This window comes from Girardinichthys multiradiatus, chromosome 22 (assembly GCF_021462225.1).
Source record: "Girardinichthys multiradiatus isolate DD_20200921_A chromosome 22, DD_fGirMul_XY1, whole genome shotgun sequence".
NCBI lineage: Eukaryota > Metazoa > Chordata > Actinopteri > Cyprinodontiformes > Goodeidae > Girardinichthys > Girardinichthys multiradiatus.
The window spans coordinates 1,511,015-1,524,983 of NC_061814.1; the positions used below are offsets into that span (position 1 = coordinate 1,511,015).

At 41.2% G+C, this 13,969-nt stretch overlaps 1 pseudogene; it reads left to right on the top strand.

The window, feature by feature from the left end:
• Positions 1 to 13,344, top strand: part of LOC124859607 — an 87,638-nt pseudogene extending 74,294 nt beyond the window's left edge.
• Positions 13,345 to 13,969: the final 625 nt, after the last annotated feature.

The following is a 13,969-nucleotide window of genomic DNA, read 5'->3' on the forward strand; positions in this document are numbered from 1 at the left end:
GTTAGCAAATACATTGCAGGCCCTGGTAGAGTGGAGTTCAGATACTACAGTTACAGGAGGGTTTGTTAACCTGTCAACCGTGGCAAATAATGCACGAGCATTGTTAATGTTTTTGCTGATGATCTCAGAAAAGAAAGATTCTCTTGCATTTTTCAGTTGTAGGTTATATCTGTATAGTCTCTCTTTATAGATAATATTGTGAGCCTGGAGCTCAGTCTTTCGCCACCTACGTTCAGCTTTTCGACACTCCTTTTTTTCACTTCTGACTGGAGCACTTCTCCATGGAGACATTTTCTTCCCAAGAATGACTTTCACTTTAATTGGAGCAATTAAATCAATGATGTCCGAGATTTTAGAATGAAAGTTATCTACCAGCTCATCTACAGTGTTACAGGGCAAAGTGGAGGTAGAAGAGAAAATCTGGTTAAAGGTTTCAGCAGCACCGTCCTTAAAGATGCGTTTTCTTATCATGTCTCTTTGACTAAATGAGCCATTGGAGATGATGCTTTCAAAAATAACAGAAAAATGTTCAGAATGGGCAACATCAGTTACAGACACCTTGGAAATGTTTAGACCCTTAGTGATGATCAAGTCCAAAATATATCCCTGTTTGTGCGTTTGCTGTTTAACATGTTGAGTCAAACCAACATTTCTAAGAGTGTCACATAGATCTATTGGACTTCTGTCTTCAGGATTGTCCATGTGAATGTTGAAGTCTCCCACAATAATTAAACAGTCATAATCAACACATATCACAGATAAAAGCTCATTGAAATCACTGAAAAAGTTTGTTTTGGACTTAGGAGGCCTGTAAATATTTCAGAACATGGTTCGGACCGGGCTCTTTACCTGGAGAGCCAAATATTCCAAAGAGTCAAATTTGCTCAGAAATACTTTTTTACACTTTAGTAAATCTTTAAACAAAGTGGCCACCCCTTCACCTTTTCTTTGATGTGTGCTCTCACAAAGAAAATTGTAGTTCAGTACCCGGTGAGAACCCACGCATGCACAGGGAGAACATGCAAACTCCATGCAGAAAGACCCTCGGCCGGGAATCGAACCGAGGACCTTCTTGCTGCAAGGCAACAGTGCTACCAACTGCGCCACCGTGCCACCGTGCATCCCTAGTAATGAAGTCAGACAGTGGTCAGTCATTTTCTACCATAACATCAAGATCGCAGTCAGTAATGAAGTCATTGATTAAAAATGATTTTCCTGACAGAGATCTAATGTTCAATAAAGCCAGTTCATATGACTTAGTTGCTGATATTAACTCTGTGTCTGGTTGTACCTGACAGTTTATGGCTTTTGTTGTTAATTACTGTCTCTTATCCTTTTGGCTTTGTTCTTTCTGTCAAGTATAAGCACAGATATTTTACAACTATCTCCTATTAGGGGCCCAAGTTTTTCCTGGATATACCAATTTCTGATAGAGTTACCACTGGGGCCCAGACTGTATCACAGAGAAATGATTTGAAGGTCCTAATTAGGAGGAGATGGATTAGGAGGTGGTGGGGCTCTGTGGCATTTGGAAGATGTTGGTTAATCTCAATGTGGTCCACTGGAGTCCTAAGCCAAAGAAAAAGTATCTGTTTTGGATTTTCTTCAGATACACTACATTGCCAAAAGTATTGGGTCATGCCACCAACTCAATGGATTCTGGTGTTACAATCACTTTTGGTGGAAAACTCCAGTGACTAAACTTCCATTTTCTTTATGTCATACAGGTGATGCGATAAATTCTATGTGATGAGAAATCTGCATGTTGATAACTTTAACACCTGTAGTTGTACAGCTCAGATAAAAATGAAGTTAAGTTTAAACCTACAACAAATGTGCTTCACAATCACATCACATATGAAAAGTTTAATGTGAGACACAGTGAAACACATGCTGAAAAAGATGGAGTGTGTTTAATTGATTAGAGGAGAGTGGGATAATTTCTTTTATTTCCAATTTATTTTTTTGGCAAGCTTTTTGAAAATAACAGCATTTTCATGCATTTCAATTATGTTTACAATATATTATCTTCGCTTACACATTTTATATGTATATTTTTAATTAACACTTTCCTATAATGGTGACAGATTAAGCCAAGCTAGACAGCAGGTAGTACAATTAAAAAAAGTTGGATGTTATATATTTTCAGATTCTAAAGTGTAAAATGCACTCATGGCAGCACTTTCACTGTGTATTCACATTTATATAACAAATTAATCTCTTTGAATTTTCAGTCTATATTCAGGGATGGTTCCTATATATTTACTTTAAAGTGCCACAATTTCTAGGCTAAACAAATCTATATCTTCTTCTGCAGCGTTTAAAATATTCTGGAGATTTCCATAGTACAAAATAACAACCTTGATCCACTTTAATAGTACTCAGGCCCTAGGTTTCACCAAAAATGAAATACTACAATGCTGACACTGACTTTTGGACTAACTTAGATCAGCTTTATTTATTAATCTTGAATTTCTTAGTCAAGTGGTTAAAACAAGTACCCAAACATACCTGATGGAAAAAAAAATTATTTTAAGTATTAAGCATTGTAACATTTCCACTTTGTAGAGAAAAAGAAGGAAAATAAGTCTAGAAAATGAAATATTTTTACATGTTTAACTATCAGAATCAGAATCAGAATCAGCTTTATTGCCAAGTTCGTACATACAAACAAGAAATTTGATTTCGGAACACTTTGTTCTTTGGTTTTGTTTTTGCATTACAGACTATACATATTTACAATGTACAATATACACATATATAATAAAAAGGTGCATTTGCAACACCTGTATGCTGTTGTTTTGTACTCCATTGAATGTTCAACAGAGAAACAGCCTGGGGGAAGAAACTGTCTCTGTGGCGGCTGGTTTTAGCGAACAGTGCTCTGTAGCGGCGGCCTGAAGGTAAAACTCTGAACAGTTTACAGGTCCTTCTCAAAATATTAGCATATTGTGATAAAGTTCATTATTTTCCATAATGTCATGATGAAAATGAAACATTCATATATTTTAGATTCATTGCACACTAACTGAAATATTTCAGGTCTTTTATTGTCTTAATACGGATGATTTTGGCATACAGCTCATGAAAACCCAAAATTCCTATCTCACAAAATTAGCATATCATTAAAAGGGTCTCTAAACGAGCTATGAACCTAATCATCTGAATCAACGACTTAACTCTAAACACCTGCAAAAGATTCCTGAGGCTTTTAAAACTCCCAGCCTGGTTCATCACTCAAAACCCCAATCATGGGTAAGACTGCCGACCTGACTGCTGTCCAGAAGGCCACTATTGACACCCTCAAGCAAGAGGGTAAGACACAGAAATAAATTTCTGAACGAATAGGCTGTTCCCAGAGTGCTGTATCAAGGCACCTCAGTGGGAAGTCTGTGGGAAGGAAAAAGTGTGGCAGAAAACGCTGCACAATGAGAAGAGGTGACCGGACCCTGAGGAAGATTGTGGAGAAGTGCCGATTCCAGACCTTGGGGGACCTGCGGAAGCAGTGGACTGAGTCTGGAGTAGAAACATCCAGAGCCACGGTGCACAGGCGTGTGCAGGAAATGGGCTACAGGTGCCGAATTCCCCAGGTCAAGCCACTTTTGAACCAGAAACAGCGGCAGAAGCGCCTGACCTGGGCCAGAGTCTGGAGGAAGACTGGGGAGAAGGAAATGCCAAAATGCCAGAAGTCCAGTGTCAAGTACCCACAGTCAGTGATGGTCTGGGGTGCCGTGTCAGCTGCTGGTGTTGGTCCACTGTGTTTTATCACGAGCAGGGTCAATGCAGCTAGCTATCAGAAGATTTTGGAGCACTTCATGCTTCCATCTGCTGAAAAGCTTTATGGAGATGAAGATTTCATTTTTCAGTACGACCTTGCACCTGTTCACCGTGCCAAAACCACTGGTAAATGGTTTACTGACCATGGTATCACTGTGCTCAATTGGCCTGCCAACTCTCCTGACCTGAACCCCATAGAGAATCTGTGGGATATTGTGAAGAGAACGTTGAGAGACTCAAGACCCAACACTCTGGATGAGCTAAAGGCCGCTATCGAAGCATCCTGGGCCTCCATAAGACCTCAGCAGTGCCACAGGCTGATTGCCTCCATGCCACGCCGCATTGAAGCAGTCATTTCTGCAAAAGGATTCCCGATCAAGTATTGAGTGCATAACTGTACATGATTATTTGAAGGTTGACGTTTTTTGTATTAAAAACACTTTTCTTTTATTGGTCGGATGAAATATGCTAATTTTGTGAGATAGGAATTTTGGGTTTTCATGAGCTGTATGCTAAAATCATCCGTATTAAGACAATAAAAGACCTGAAATATTTCAGTTAGTGTGCAATGAATCTAAAATATATGAATGTTACATTTTCATCATGATAATATGGAAAATAATGAACTTTATCACAATATGCTAATGTTTTGAGAAGGACCTGTATGTGCAGGGTGTGTGGGGTCTGCAGAGATTTTAGCAGCTCTTATCTTGACCCTAGACCTGTATAAGTCCTGGATGGAGGGAAGGTCAGCCCTGATTATTCTCTCTGCATTCCTGATTATTTGTTGCAGTCTGGACCTGTCCTGTTTTGTGGATGAGCCAAACCACACTGAGATGGATGAAGACAGGACAGATTGAATGATGGCAGTGTAGAAGATGACCAACAGCTCCTGTGGAAGGTTGAACTTCTTGAGTTGCCTCAGGAAGTACAGTGGGGCATTTCCACAGTCTTGAGTGGGTTGAGTTCAAGGTAGTTCTGACTGCACCAGTGTACCAGCCGATCCACCTGCTGTCTGTATGCAGACTCATCACCGTCCTGGATCAGTCCAATCACAGTGGTGTCATCTGCAAACTTAACGAGTTTAACGGACGGGTCCGGTGAGGTGCAGTCATTTGTGTATAGGGAGAAGAGGGGTGGGGATAGAACACACCCCTGGGGGGCACCAGTACTTATTGATCTGGATCGGGAGAAGATGCTCCCCAGTCTCCACTGCTGTGAGCTTCTTCCTTTTCTCTGCGCAGATTCCTGCGGTGTGGAGTAAACCATGGCTTGTTGTTCCCAAAGATGCAGAAGGTCTTGGTCTGCACACACATGTCCTCACAGAAACTGATGTATGATGTCACCACATCAGTTAGTTGGTATATGTCAATGGCTGAGGTTTCAAAAACAGTCCAGTCTGTGCATTCAAAGCAGGCCTGTAGCATCTGCTTTGATTCCTCAGTCCACTTCTTAACAGTGTGAACCTTGGGTTTGGAAGCTCTTAGTCTCTGTCTGTAGGTTGGGATGAGGTGGATTGGATAACGATCCGAAAAACTCAGAGCAGCCCTGGTAACAGCATGATATGAGTCCTTTAAAGCTGTGTAACAATGGTCCAGTGTGTTTTTGTCTCTGGTGGGACACTTAATATGCTGTCTGTATTTGGGGAGTTCATTGGAGAGGTTTGCTCTGTTAAAATCTCCCAGTATTATGATGAAAGAGTCCGTGTCATTTTTCTCCAGCTCAGCAAGATGTTTTTCCGCAACAGAAGTGCAGCCATGCGGTGGAAAATATGAGCCAATTATTATAAATGAGGAAAACTCTCTCGGTGAATAAAATGGTTTACAGATGATGGAAAATGACTCCAGATCCAGACTACATGTTTTTCCCAGCACTTTTACGTCTCTGCACCAACCTTCATTTATATAAAAGCAGATTCCACCTCCTCACCTCTTCCCCGATAGCTCCGCGCTGCGATCCGCTCTGAACAGCTGGAAGTCCGGCATCAGCAGTGCGCGGTCCGGGATGTTTTCACTCAGCCATGTCTCGGTAAAGCAGAGAACCGCTGTTCCGTGGAGGTCCGTGTTTTTATCGGTGAGAAGAAGCAGCTCGTCCATCTTATTGTTTAGAGAGCGGACATTTGCCAGGTGGATTGAAGGCAGTGGTGTGCAAAGTCCTCTTTTGCGGAGCTTTACCAGAGCGCCAGCACAGTTTCCCCTCCGACGCTTTCGGCGCAGTATCCCGTATAGTGCTGCAGCTCTGCTTACCAGGAGCTCAGTGAACCTCGAATCAATGAAAGATGGTGAAAAAATCCCAAGAGAGGACTCTGATGTTGAGAAGCTCCTCTCTACTGAATGAGACCACAGGATTGTGGCCTGACACCACAGTACTGTGGCTTGAAAAACATAAAAACACACAAAAACAAAGAGAGAGTGAAGCTACGAGGCTGCCATCGTTGGCGCCATCTTGGTTTTCAAATTAATGATCAGTTTTGTTATTAATCTCTAATAACCCTCAGTATCCAGTTTATTCCTATAAGCTATGATGCTTTGCGTGAACTGGATTTTTAGATGCAAACTTTTTCTTGTAGTGTAAATATGGTACAAAACATCTAGAAATAAACACTTTAAATAGAGGAATATAAACATAGCTACACCTTCATCTTTCAAAGATTAAGAAGATGACTTGAAGAAATAGCCTCTAGTCACTTTCATCTGCTTTGTCAATTCCACTGCTACTGATGGAGATCGGATAGGAAATTCAAATTTAATGTGGTGCTTATCTGCTGTTTGCTTTTAATCCCAAGAGAACACTGTCATTGTGGTTGCTGTTTTTTTTTTGGAGGCAAATCTGTTCACAATGCAATCAGATGGAAATACTGCGATGTCATACACTGATGAATTATTACCAGTCAAGAAACAGAATTACACTATATTCAATTCAATTAAATTCAACTCAATTCAAAGATACTTTATTGATCCCCGAGGGGAAATTAGAATTCCAGTACAACCCATCTAAACATCCATCATGACACAAGACAAGGGGGAGACGGGTCACTGTTGCTTTTTTGCTGCCCACTCACAGGCGCTGCCCTTGCTAGATGAGAAAAGAGGCCACATTAGGTAAGTAGAGGGAAAAAATCATATTTCACACTTTATCCTTAGCAGGATACAGTTTGAGATTGCAAAAAACCTCAGCACAAAGAAGCAACAAGTTTACAAAATGGGAACGGTGAAGGTGGTGTGAGGGGATGCATATGTTTATCTTGAGCATGTTTGTGTGTGCGAGTGAGTGTGTGCAAGTCCATGAAGCACTGTCACAGAGGCCATTGTCCTTGATGGTACGTTGGAATGTTCATCAACCGGCCACAAAGTTCTGAGCAGGTCCACTGATGTCCTCAGGGAAGGGAGGGAGCAGAGCGTCATGTTTACATAACTTCCAGGTGAAGTTGAAGATAGCCAGCCATCAAGGCCGTGCAGGGGAGCCAGATTCAGAAAAACAATAATTATTTGGGTTAGGCTGACTCTTAATTTTCCATCAGCCTTGAGAGTCTCGCTGGTGCTTCTCAAAGGCGAATCCAAACAGCCAAATTCCTGGTCTTTTGCCAGATCTGAGCGAAAAACTTTCTCCAAGATTTATCCCATTTCATCCCTGAGTCCAGGAACCGCAACCTGCCTGCGATCCTGTGTAAGGATCACATCCAGTCTGCGATTCAGCTCACGTAACATCTCAGTCTGAGTGCTAATCACCCTGAAGATCCCATCGTGCATGCCAGGCATCCTCACAATTGCCAGAACAGCTGCTGACATTCTCCAAATTTCTCAATATGCCAGGTAACCGCTGACTCCAAAAAGCAGAAATCCTGATATCAAACATCCAATTATAAACGCATCTTCCACATCCTCGACTGACATTAGCGACAGACACACAATCCTCCACTTCTGCCAGGAGTCCATCGTGTATCCAGAGAAAAACGTCCCGCCCGGACAAGTGGGCTCTCCTTCACCCTGTCTTCTCGTCGAGAAAATTTGATCAATTGCATTGAGAGACCAGCTGACCAAATCCATAACTCAGAATTTGGAAGATATGCAAAAAGAGGCTCCAAAAAGAAGACAAGACACAGAGCTGAAGCAGGGCAGATATGGGAGGGGTGCGGGAGACAGAGAAAAAGCTTCCTCCTCCACCGAGAGTAGGTGTATAAAGTTTGGTGTGGAGAAACTTGACTGGCCTGCACAGAGTCCTGATCTAAACCTTCTTGAACAACTTTGGAATGAATTAGAGTGGAGGCTGCAGTTCTCGTCTAACTATAAACACACTCCTAAACCTTGTGGAAGATGTTTACAAAATAAAACTGCTATTAGTGCCTTTGGGTCCATTAACAAATTTGGCTTTATAGCATGAAATCAAATGTCATCTACATGTAAACATAGACAGACAGTGTTGTGTATTACTAGATATTTCTTAAACCCAAGGACTGTGGAATATAATCAAATATGGGTTAGACCCATCAGTAAGTAAAATCTTATTTGTATTACAACTTTCAATAATAAAATCACAAAGCACTTTTTTAAACATGCAAGAAAGAAAACACAACAAAACATGAAAAAAACATCACATTATTGAAAAGCCTGTCTGTACAAATATTCTGTCTTTAACTGTGTTTTAAAGGAATCAATGGAGTCAGCACAATGTAGGAACAATAGGACAGAATTCCACAATCGGGGTGCAACGGCCTGAAACGGCCGAGTCCCATGGGTTTAAAACCGTGTATGTGGGGCCAACAGTAGTCTCTAATCGGCAGACCTCAGAGCTCTGGCAGAAGGCTTGGTCCTACGCATGTGAACAGTATATGATATTTATTTATTAGGGCCCTGGCCATGCAATGTAGCTGTGGTCAATTACATATGAAGGGGTTGGACAATGAAACTGAAACACCTGTCATTTTAGTGTGGGAGGTTTCATGGCTAAATTGGACCAGCCTGGTAGCCAGTCTTCATTGATTGCACATTGCACTAGTAAGAGCAGAATGTTAAGGTTCAATTAGCAGGGTAAGAGCACAGTTTTGCTCAACATTATGGGTGACATACCAGAGTTCAAAAGAGGACCAATTGTTGGTTCACGTCTTGCTGGCGCATCTGTGACCAAGACAGCAAGTCTTTGTGATGTATCAAGAGCCACGGTATCCAGGGTAATGTCAGCATACCACCAAGAAGGACGAACCACATCCAACAGGATTAACTGTGGACGCAAGAGGAAGCTGTCTGAAAGGGATGTTCAGGTGCTAACCCGGATTGTATCCAAAAAGCATAAAACCACGGCAGCCCAAATCACAGCATAATTAAATGTGCACCTCAACTCTCCTATTTCCACCAGAACTGTCCGTCAGGAGCTCCACAGGGTCAATATACATGGCTGCTATAGCCAAACCTTTGGTCACTCATGCCAATGCCAAACATCGGTTTTAATGGTGCAAGGAGCGCAAATCTTGGGCTGTGGACAATGTGAAACATGTATTGTTCTCTGATGAGTCCGCCTTTACTGTTTTCCCCACATCCGGGAGAGTTATGGTGTGGAGAAGCCCCAAAGAAGCGTACCACCCAGACTGTTGCATGCCCAGAGTGAAGCATGGGGGTGGATCAGTGATGGTTTGGGCTGCCATATCATGGCATTCCCTTGGTCCAATACTTGTCCTAGATCAGCGCGTCACTGCCAAGGACTACCGAACCATTCTTGAGGACCATGTGCATCCAATGGTTCAAACATTGTATCCTGAAGGCTGTGCCGTGTATCAGGATGACAATGCACCAATACACACAGCAAGACTGGTGAAAGATTGGTTTGATGAACATGAAAGTGAAGTTGAACATCTCCCATGGGCTGCACAGTCACCAGATCTAAATATTATTGAGCCACTTTGGAGTGTTTTGGAGGAGCGAGTCAGGAAATGTTTTCCTCCCCCAGTATCACGTAGTGACCTGGCCATTATCCTGCAAGAAGAATAGCTTAAAATCCCTCTGACCACTGTGCAGGACTTGTATATGTCATTCCCAAGATGAATTGATGCTGTATTGGCCGCAAAAGGAGGCCCTACACCATACTAACAAATTATTGTGGTCTAAAACCAGGTGTTTCAGTTTCATTGTCCAACCCCTGTATATCTGCAATACAAATATTATTAATACTCGAACCCATGCATCATCAACAGATTTACAGGAATTAAAAAATTTGGTTTTGTGTCAAATATCGCTTTTTGATAAAAAAGACGATGACCATTGAAGACGATGGGTCCCCACTCTCCTCCCAGTTTTTAATAATGCGTTGGAAAGTTCTTAACCCAATTTTTTTAGTTTCTGTAATCTCCTTAGATGTTTTCTCTGCTTGATGCATGCCAATGATTTGACCCTTCTGAAACAGACTGACATCTTTTCCACAACCACAGGATGTGCCTTTTGACATGGTTGTTTAAGAAATGAGAAGCAACTCATTGCACCAGTTCGGGTTAAATAACTGAAACAATCACCCATGCAGTAATTATCCAATGGGAGGCACGTACCTATTTGCTTAGTTAAATCCAGGTGGCGACTTTTTTTTTTGGCCAGGCAGTGTATTTCTTGGCAAAGTGACATCTGTCTCGCAAAATGCTTTTCACTTGCTCAGAGCTTGTGACGATAGCTATTATTATGGACCCTGGCAATAAAAGTCAGTACTTTGAATTTGGTACGCTGTATCCACGTATGTTTGAGATTCTTATTTTGAAGAATGTAAGAAAGTGAGATTCTAAATATAGCTGCCACCACAGTTCTATAGTCACGCAAGAGCAGTTTATCAGGCTGGTTTTGGGTATTCTGTAGAAAAAAAGAACCCGTGACAGAAAAGACAGAACTGATTTGTAAGAGCTGTGCAAATACTGTGACTGGCTAACCATCACTAATCGTTGAAAACACTTAGTAAATTTTATTGGGAGTAACGTATCCCACCATCTTTTAAGCTCATTAATGAGTGCTTGGTATGAGATAAATAAACAGCCAGGAAACCTGTAGTCATACCGATAATTAATTCTTAAATAACCAGTTTGGTACTGTGATCTTGTATGCCAGGTACTAGGTTGTTCCGAGAAGATACTGACTTTGGCACTGTTTTTACTGTTTTCAATTAACCTTTTTAAAAAGCTGCTTTTAATTAAGCACTTTTAGTGAGTTTTTAAAATTTTTCTTTTATATATTAATCTATGTGAAGTTCCGGATGACTGCAATGTCTGCCGGTGCTGTAAAAGTCTGGAACACATTTGACCACCTCTATTTCAACATTGATAATTTTACACTAAACAGAGATTTCTTAAAACACAGTTTGAGATTATTAAAACCTTTCATTCTTTCTTGAAAACTCTAAAAATGAGAACATTCAATGGTGTTTTGACATCGCTGCCACCTTTAGGAAGCAGTAACCACACATCATATGAAATGGTAATTCAATCCTGTAAAGACTCACAATAAAAACACAATGATGCCAATTAGAGAAGTTAAATAGCAGATGTTATTTCTTTCGCGCTCGGACCTCGGAGGAAGACATGAATGCTATGAATGACATGAGCTTGAATGAATGATTTAGGATTGGGATTAGAAATGTCTTCCTCCCCTGGGATCTGATACTGGTGATGGAGTGGAGGCCCGATAATAAGGGGAAGGAGCTAAGAAGCCAGATGGTGGCGATGTGGTGGAGGAGGGTCGAAGCTCGGTGGGAGAGCAGAGAGATCCATGGTTGGAGGTCCTTAAAAGCGAAGCCTTGAAGGGTGATTGGCTAAGGAGGAATGCAGACTTGACGCTGATTGGTTGGAGTGGAGACGCATGATGGAGTCATAGTACGGAGCCAGTGGTGGAGGTGAGTCTTCCAGATTGAATTTTCGTCAAAACTCCATTAAATATGGAATGGATTATTATACACTAATGCAGATTCCTTAAAATACAGTTAGTGATTTGTTAAGCCTTTGCTCTATTTGTGAAAACAAAAATAATGGCAATTTTTATTTCCTTTAAAGAAATAGCAAAAACCTTCCCAAAATCATGTTTCATCTCATATGAGCTTGATGTAGTGTTTCACACACCAGTCACCAAACATCAAAAGTATGGAAATAGCAATTATTTGTGAGATGTTTTAAATTTGGTTTCATACATTTAGATACATTACAGTTGCCGGTATTTGCTATTTAAAACTCTTGCTCTCATCCACATGTTAGAAGAGCTTAAAGTTTATCAACTGTGTTAAGTTTGATAATTGATATATCATGAGACAATGCACTTAAAATTATAAATAGTCAATCTGTTCAGACTTTTCAGTGTCACTTTGCATAATGTGTCAATACACCTCATGTAGGCACTGCACACGAAATGCTACCAAGCACTTATTCCAGTCTAGATGGACCTGAGTGGGTTCTGATCGATCCAAGCTTTAGTCTTTTGGACCAACATAATCTGCGCTTCCTGCAGTTATTGTCTCAAGCTTACTTTAACTCTGATACTAAAAACTCTCAGGAGACACCCACGCGTCTTTCTCTGTCTTTTTTCCTCCCTTATCCTTTTCCACATCTTTCTCTGCTCTTGTCATCTAATCCATGAATCAAATTACTAAAACACTTAATGCTTCCTTTTTGCGATGCATGAGTGGGATCAACTGAAGGGAGTCAAGCAGTGGATTAATTCACCCATCCACATACAGTAATACACATGGTATTAATTAGCAGTGCAGGAAGAGGTTGCAATAAACAGCACTAATAACCTGCAGTATGTTTGTGTGTGTGTGTGTGTGTGTGTTTGTTAAAAACCTGCCAGGTACTGGCTTGAATTAACCACATCTGGAAGTCTGAAGTGTGGAGAATCGATGTCAGGTCTCAAAATGTCTCAGGCATAAACAGCCAAACACACACTCAGGTAACATTGTTGTTATGAACCCATGAAGGGCCTGTTTTCTGCTTGTAAAGCCAAAAGGGCAATTGGTCAATTACATCATGTCCTGTTGATAATAACCACTAACCCCAAGCACACACAACCATCTGTCCATGAACAGATGGCAGTGTTTTATCTCTGTCAATATGTATTATCAGATCCTGGAGAGATCAAAGTATTATGAACACTAGTAAGTGATTGTACAGTATGTCCTATCAAGTGGTAGACAGTCAGTTGTCAGCATAATGTCCCAGCTGTGCAGGACACTGCCACAAAACTGCTGGTGGTTCGGTGATGGCTGCACCTTTAGAGGCATAGTCACATGGCAACACGGCATCCAGCTGAAGTAAAGTGAGACAGAATAGATCAACGGTGAAGGATCACCAAGAAAGTGCCGGGAAACATTTACTGGCACTGACAGCAAAATGTGTGCCTACACAACAAAAAGATGGATTAAAAAAAATTTGTTGACTAGTTGACTAATAGGGAAACATGTTGATGGATTAGTTGACTACCGAAATAATTTCTTGCAGTCATTTACATCAATCTTGAAAGTCTTACTCTCATGCTCTCATCAGACTATAGCATATCTGGGGCGGAGTGCGGGCGCAGTGCAGGTACAGCGCTGGAGCGCACAAGCCATGAATAGAGAGACTACAGCCCTCGATGCGGCTGTCCCCTGGTTCCGGCCCCAGCCACGGTGACCTGTGCTGCACGTCTTCCCCCTCTCTTCACCCCATTTCCTGTCTGCCTACTTTCAAGAAATGACAAAAAAGGGCCAATAGTGCCGCACAAAGAAAGGAAAAAAAGACTATGGCGTATCTGCCTTGTGTTTCCATTCTTGGCCTATAATTTTCCAGCATTGTCATCCTACATCTCATATATAGTTTCATCATGAATTTAGCTGGGTTGCCACAGATTTTATTTTAGACATCTCAAAAATCTTAAAACTTCATAATGTGGCACCTTCGAGCATGTGGAAACTGAAATCAAGCTGTGGATGTCCCAGTTTTCCACTTGATATCATGCCTGTTTCTTCTGATGTTTTCCATGATGACACACTCGAATTCTTTCAAATGAATTAACCTATCACAGGCTTACAAAGGCACAACACCATCTGGACCTTACCCAAATTGGGCTTTTTCAAAAATTAATTGCTAGGTCAGTGTTTATAAATTTTGGACTTTGAAGATAGTTATTGAAAAAAATATCTCTCTTAGTATTCTGGCATTTAGCACAATCTCATCAAGTACAATCAAGTACAATCTCATCTA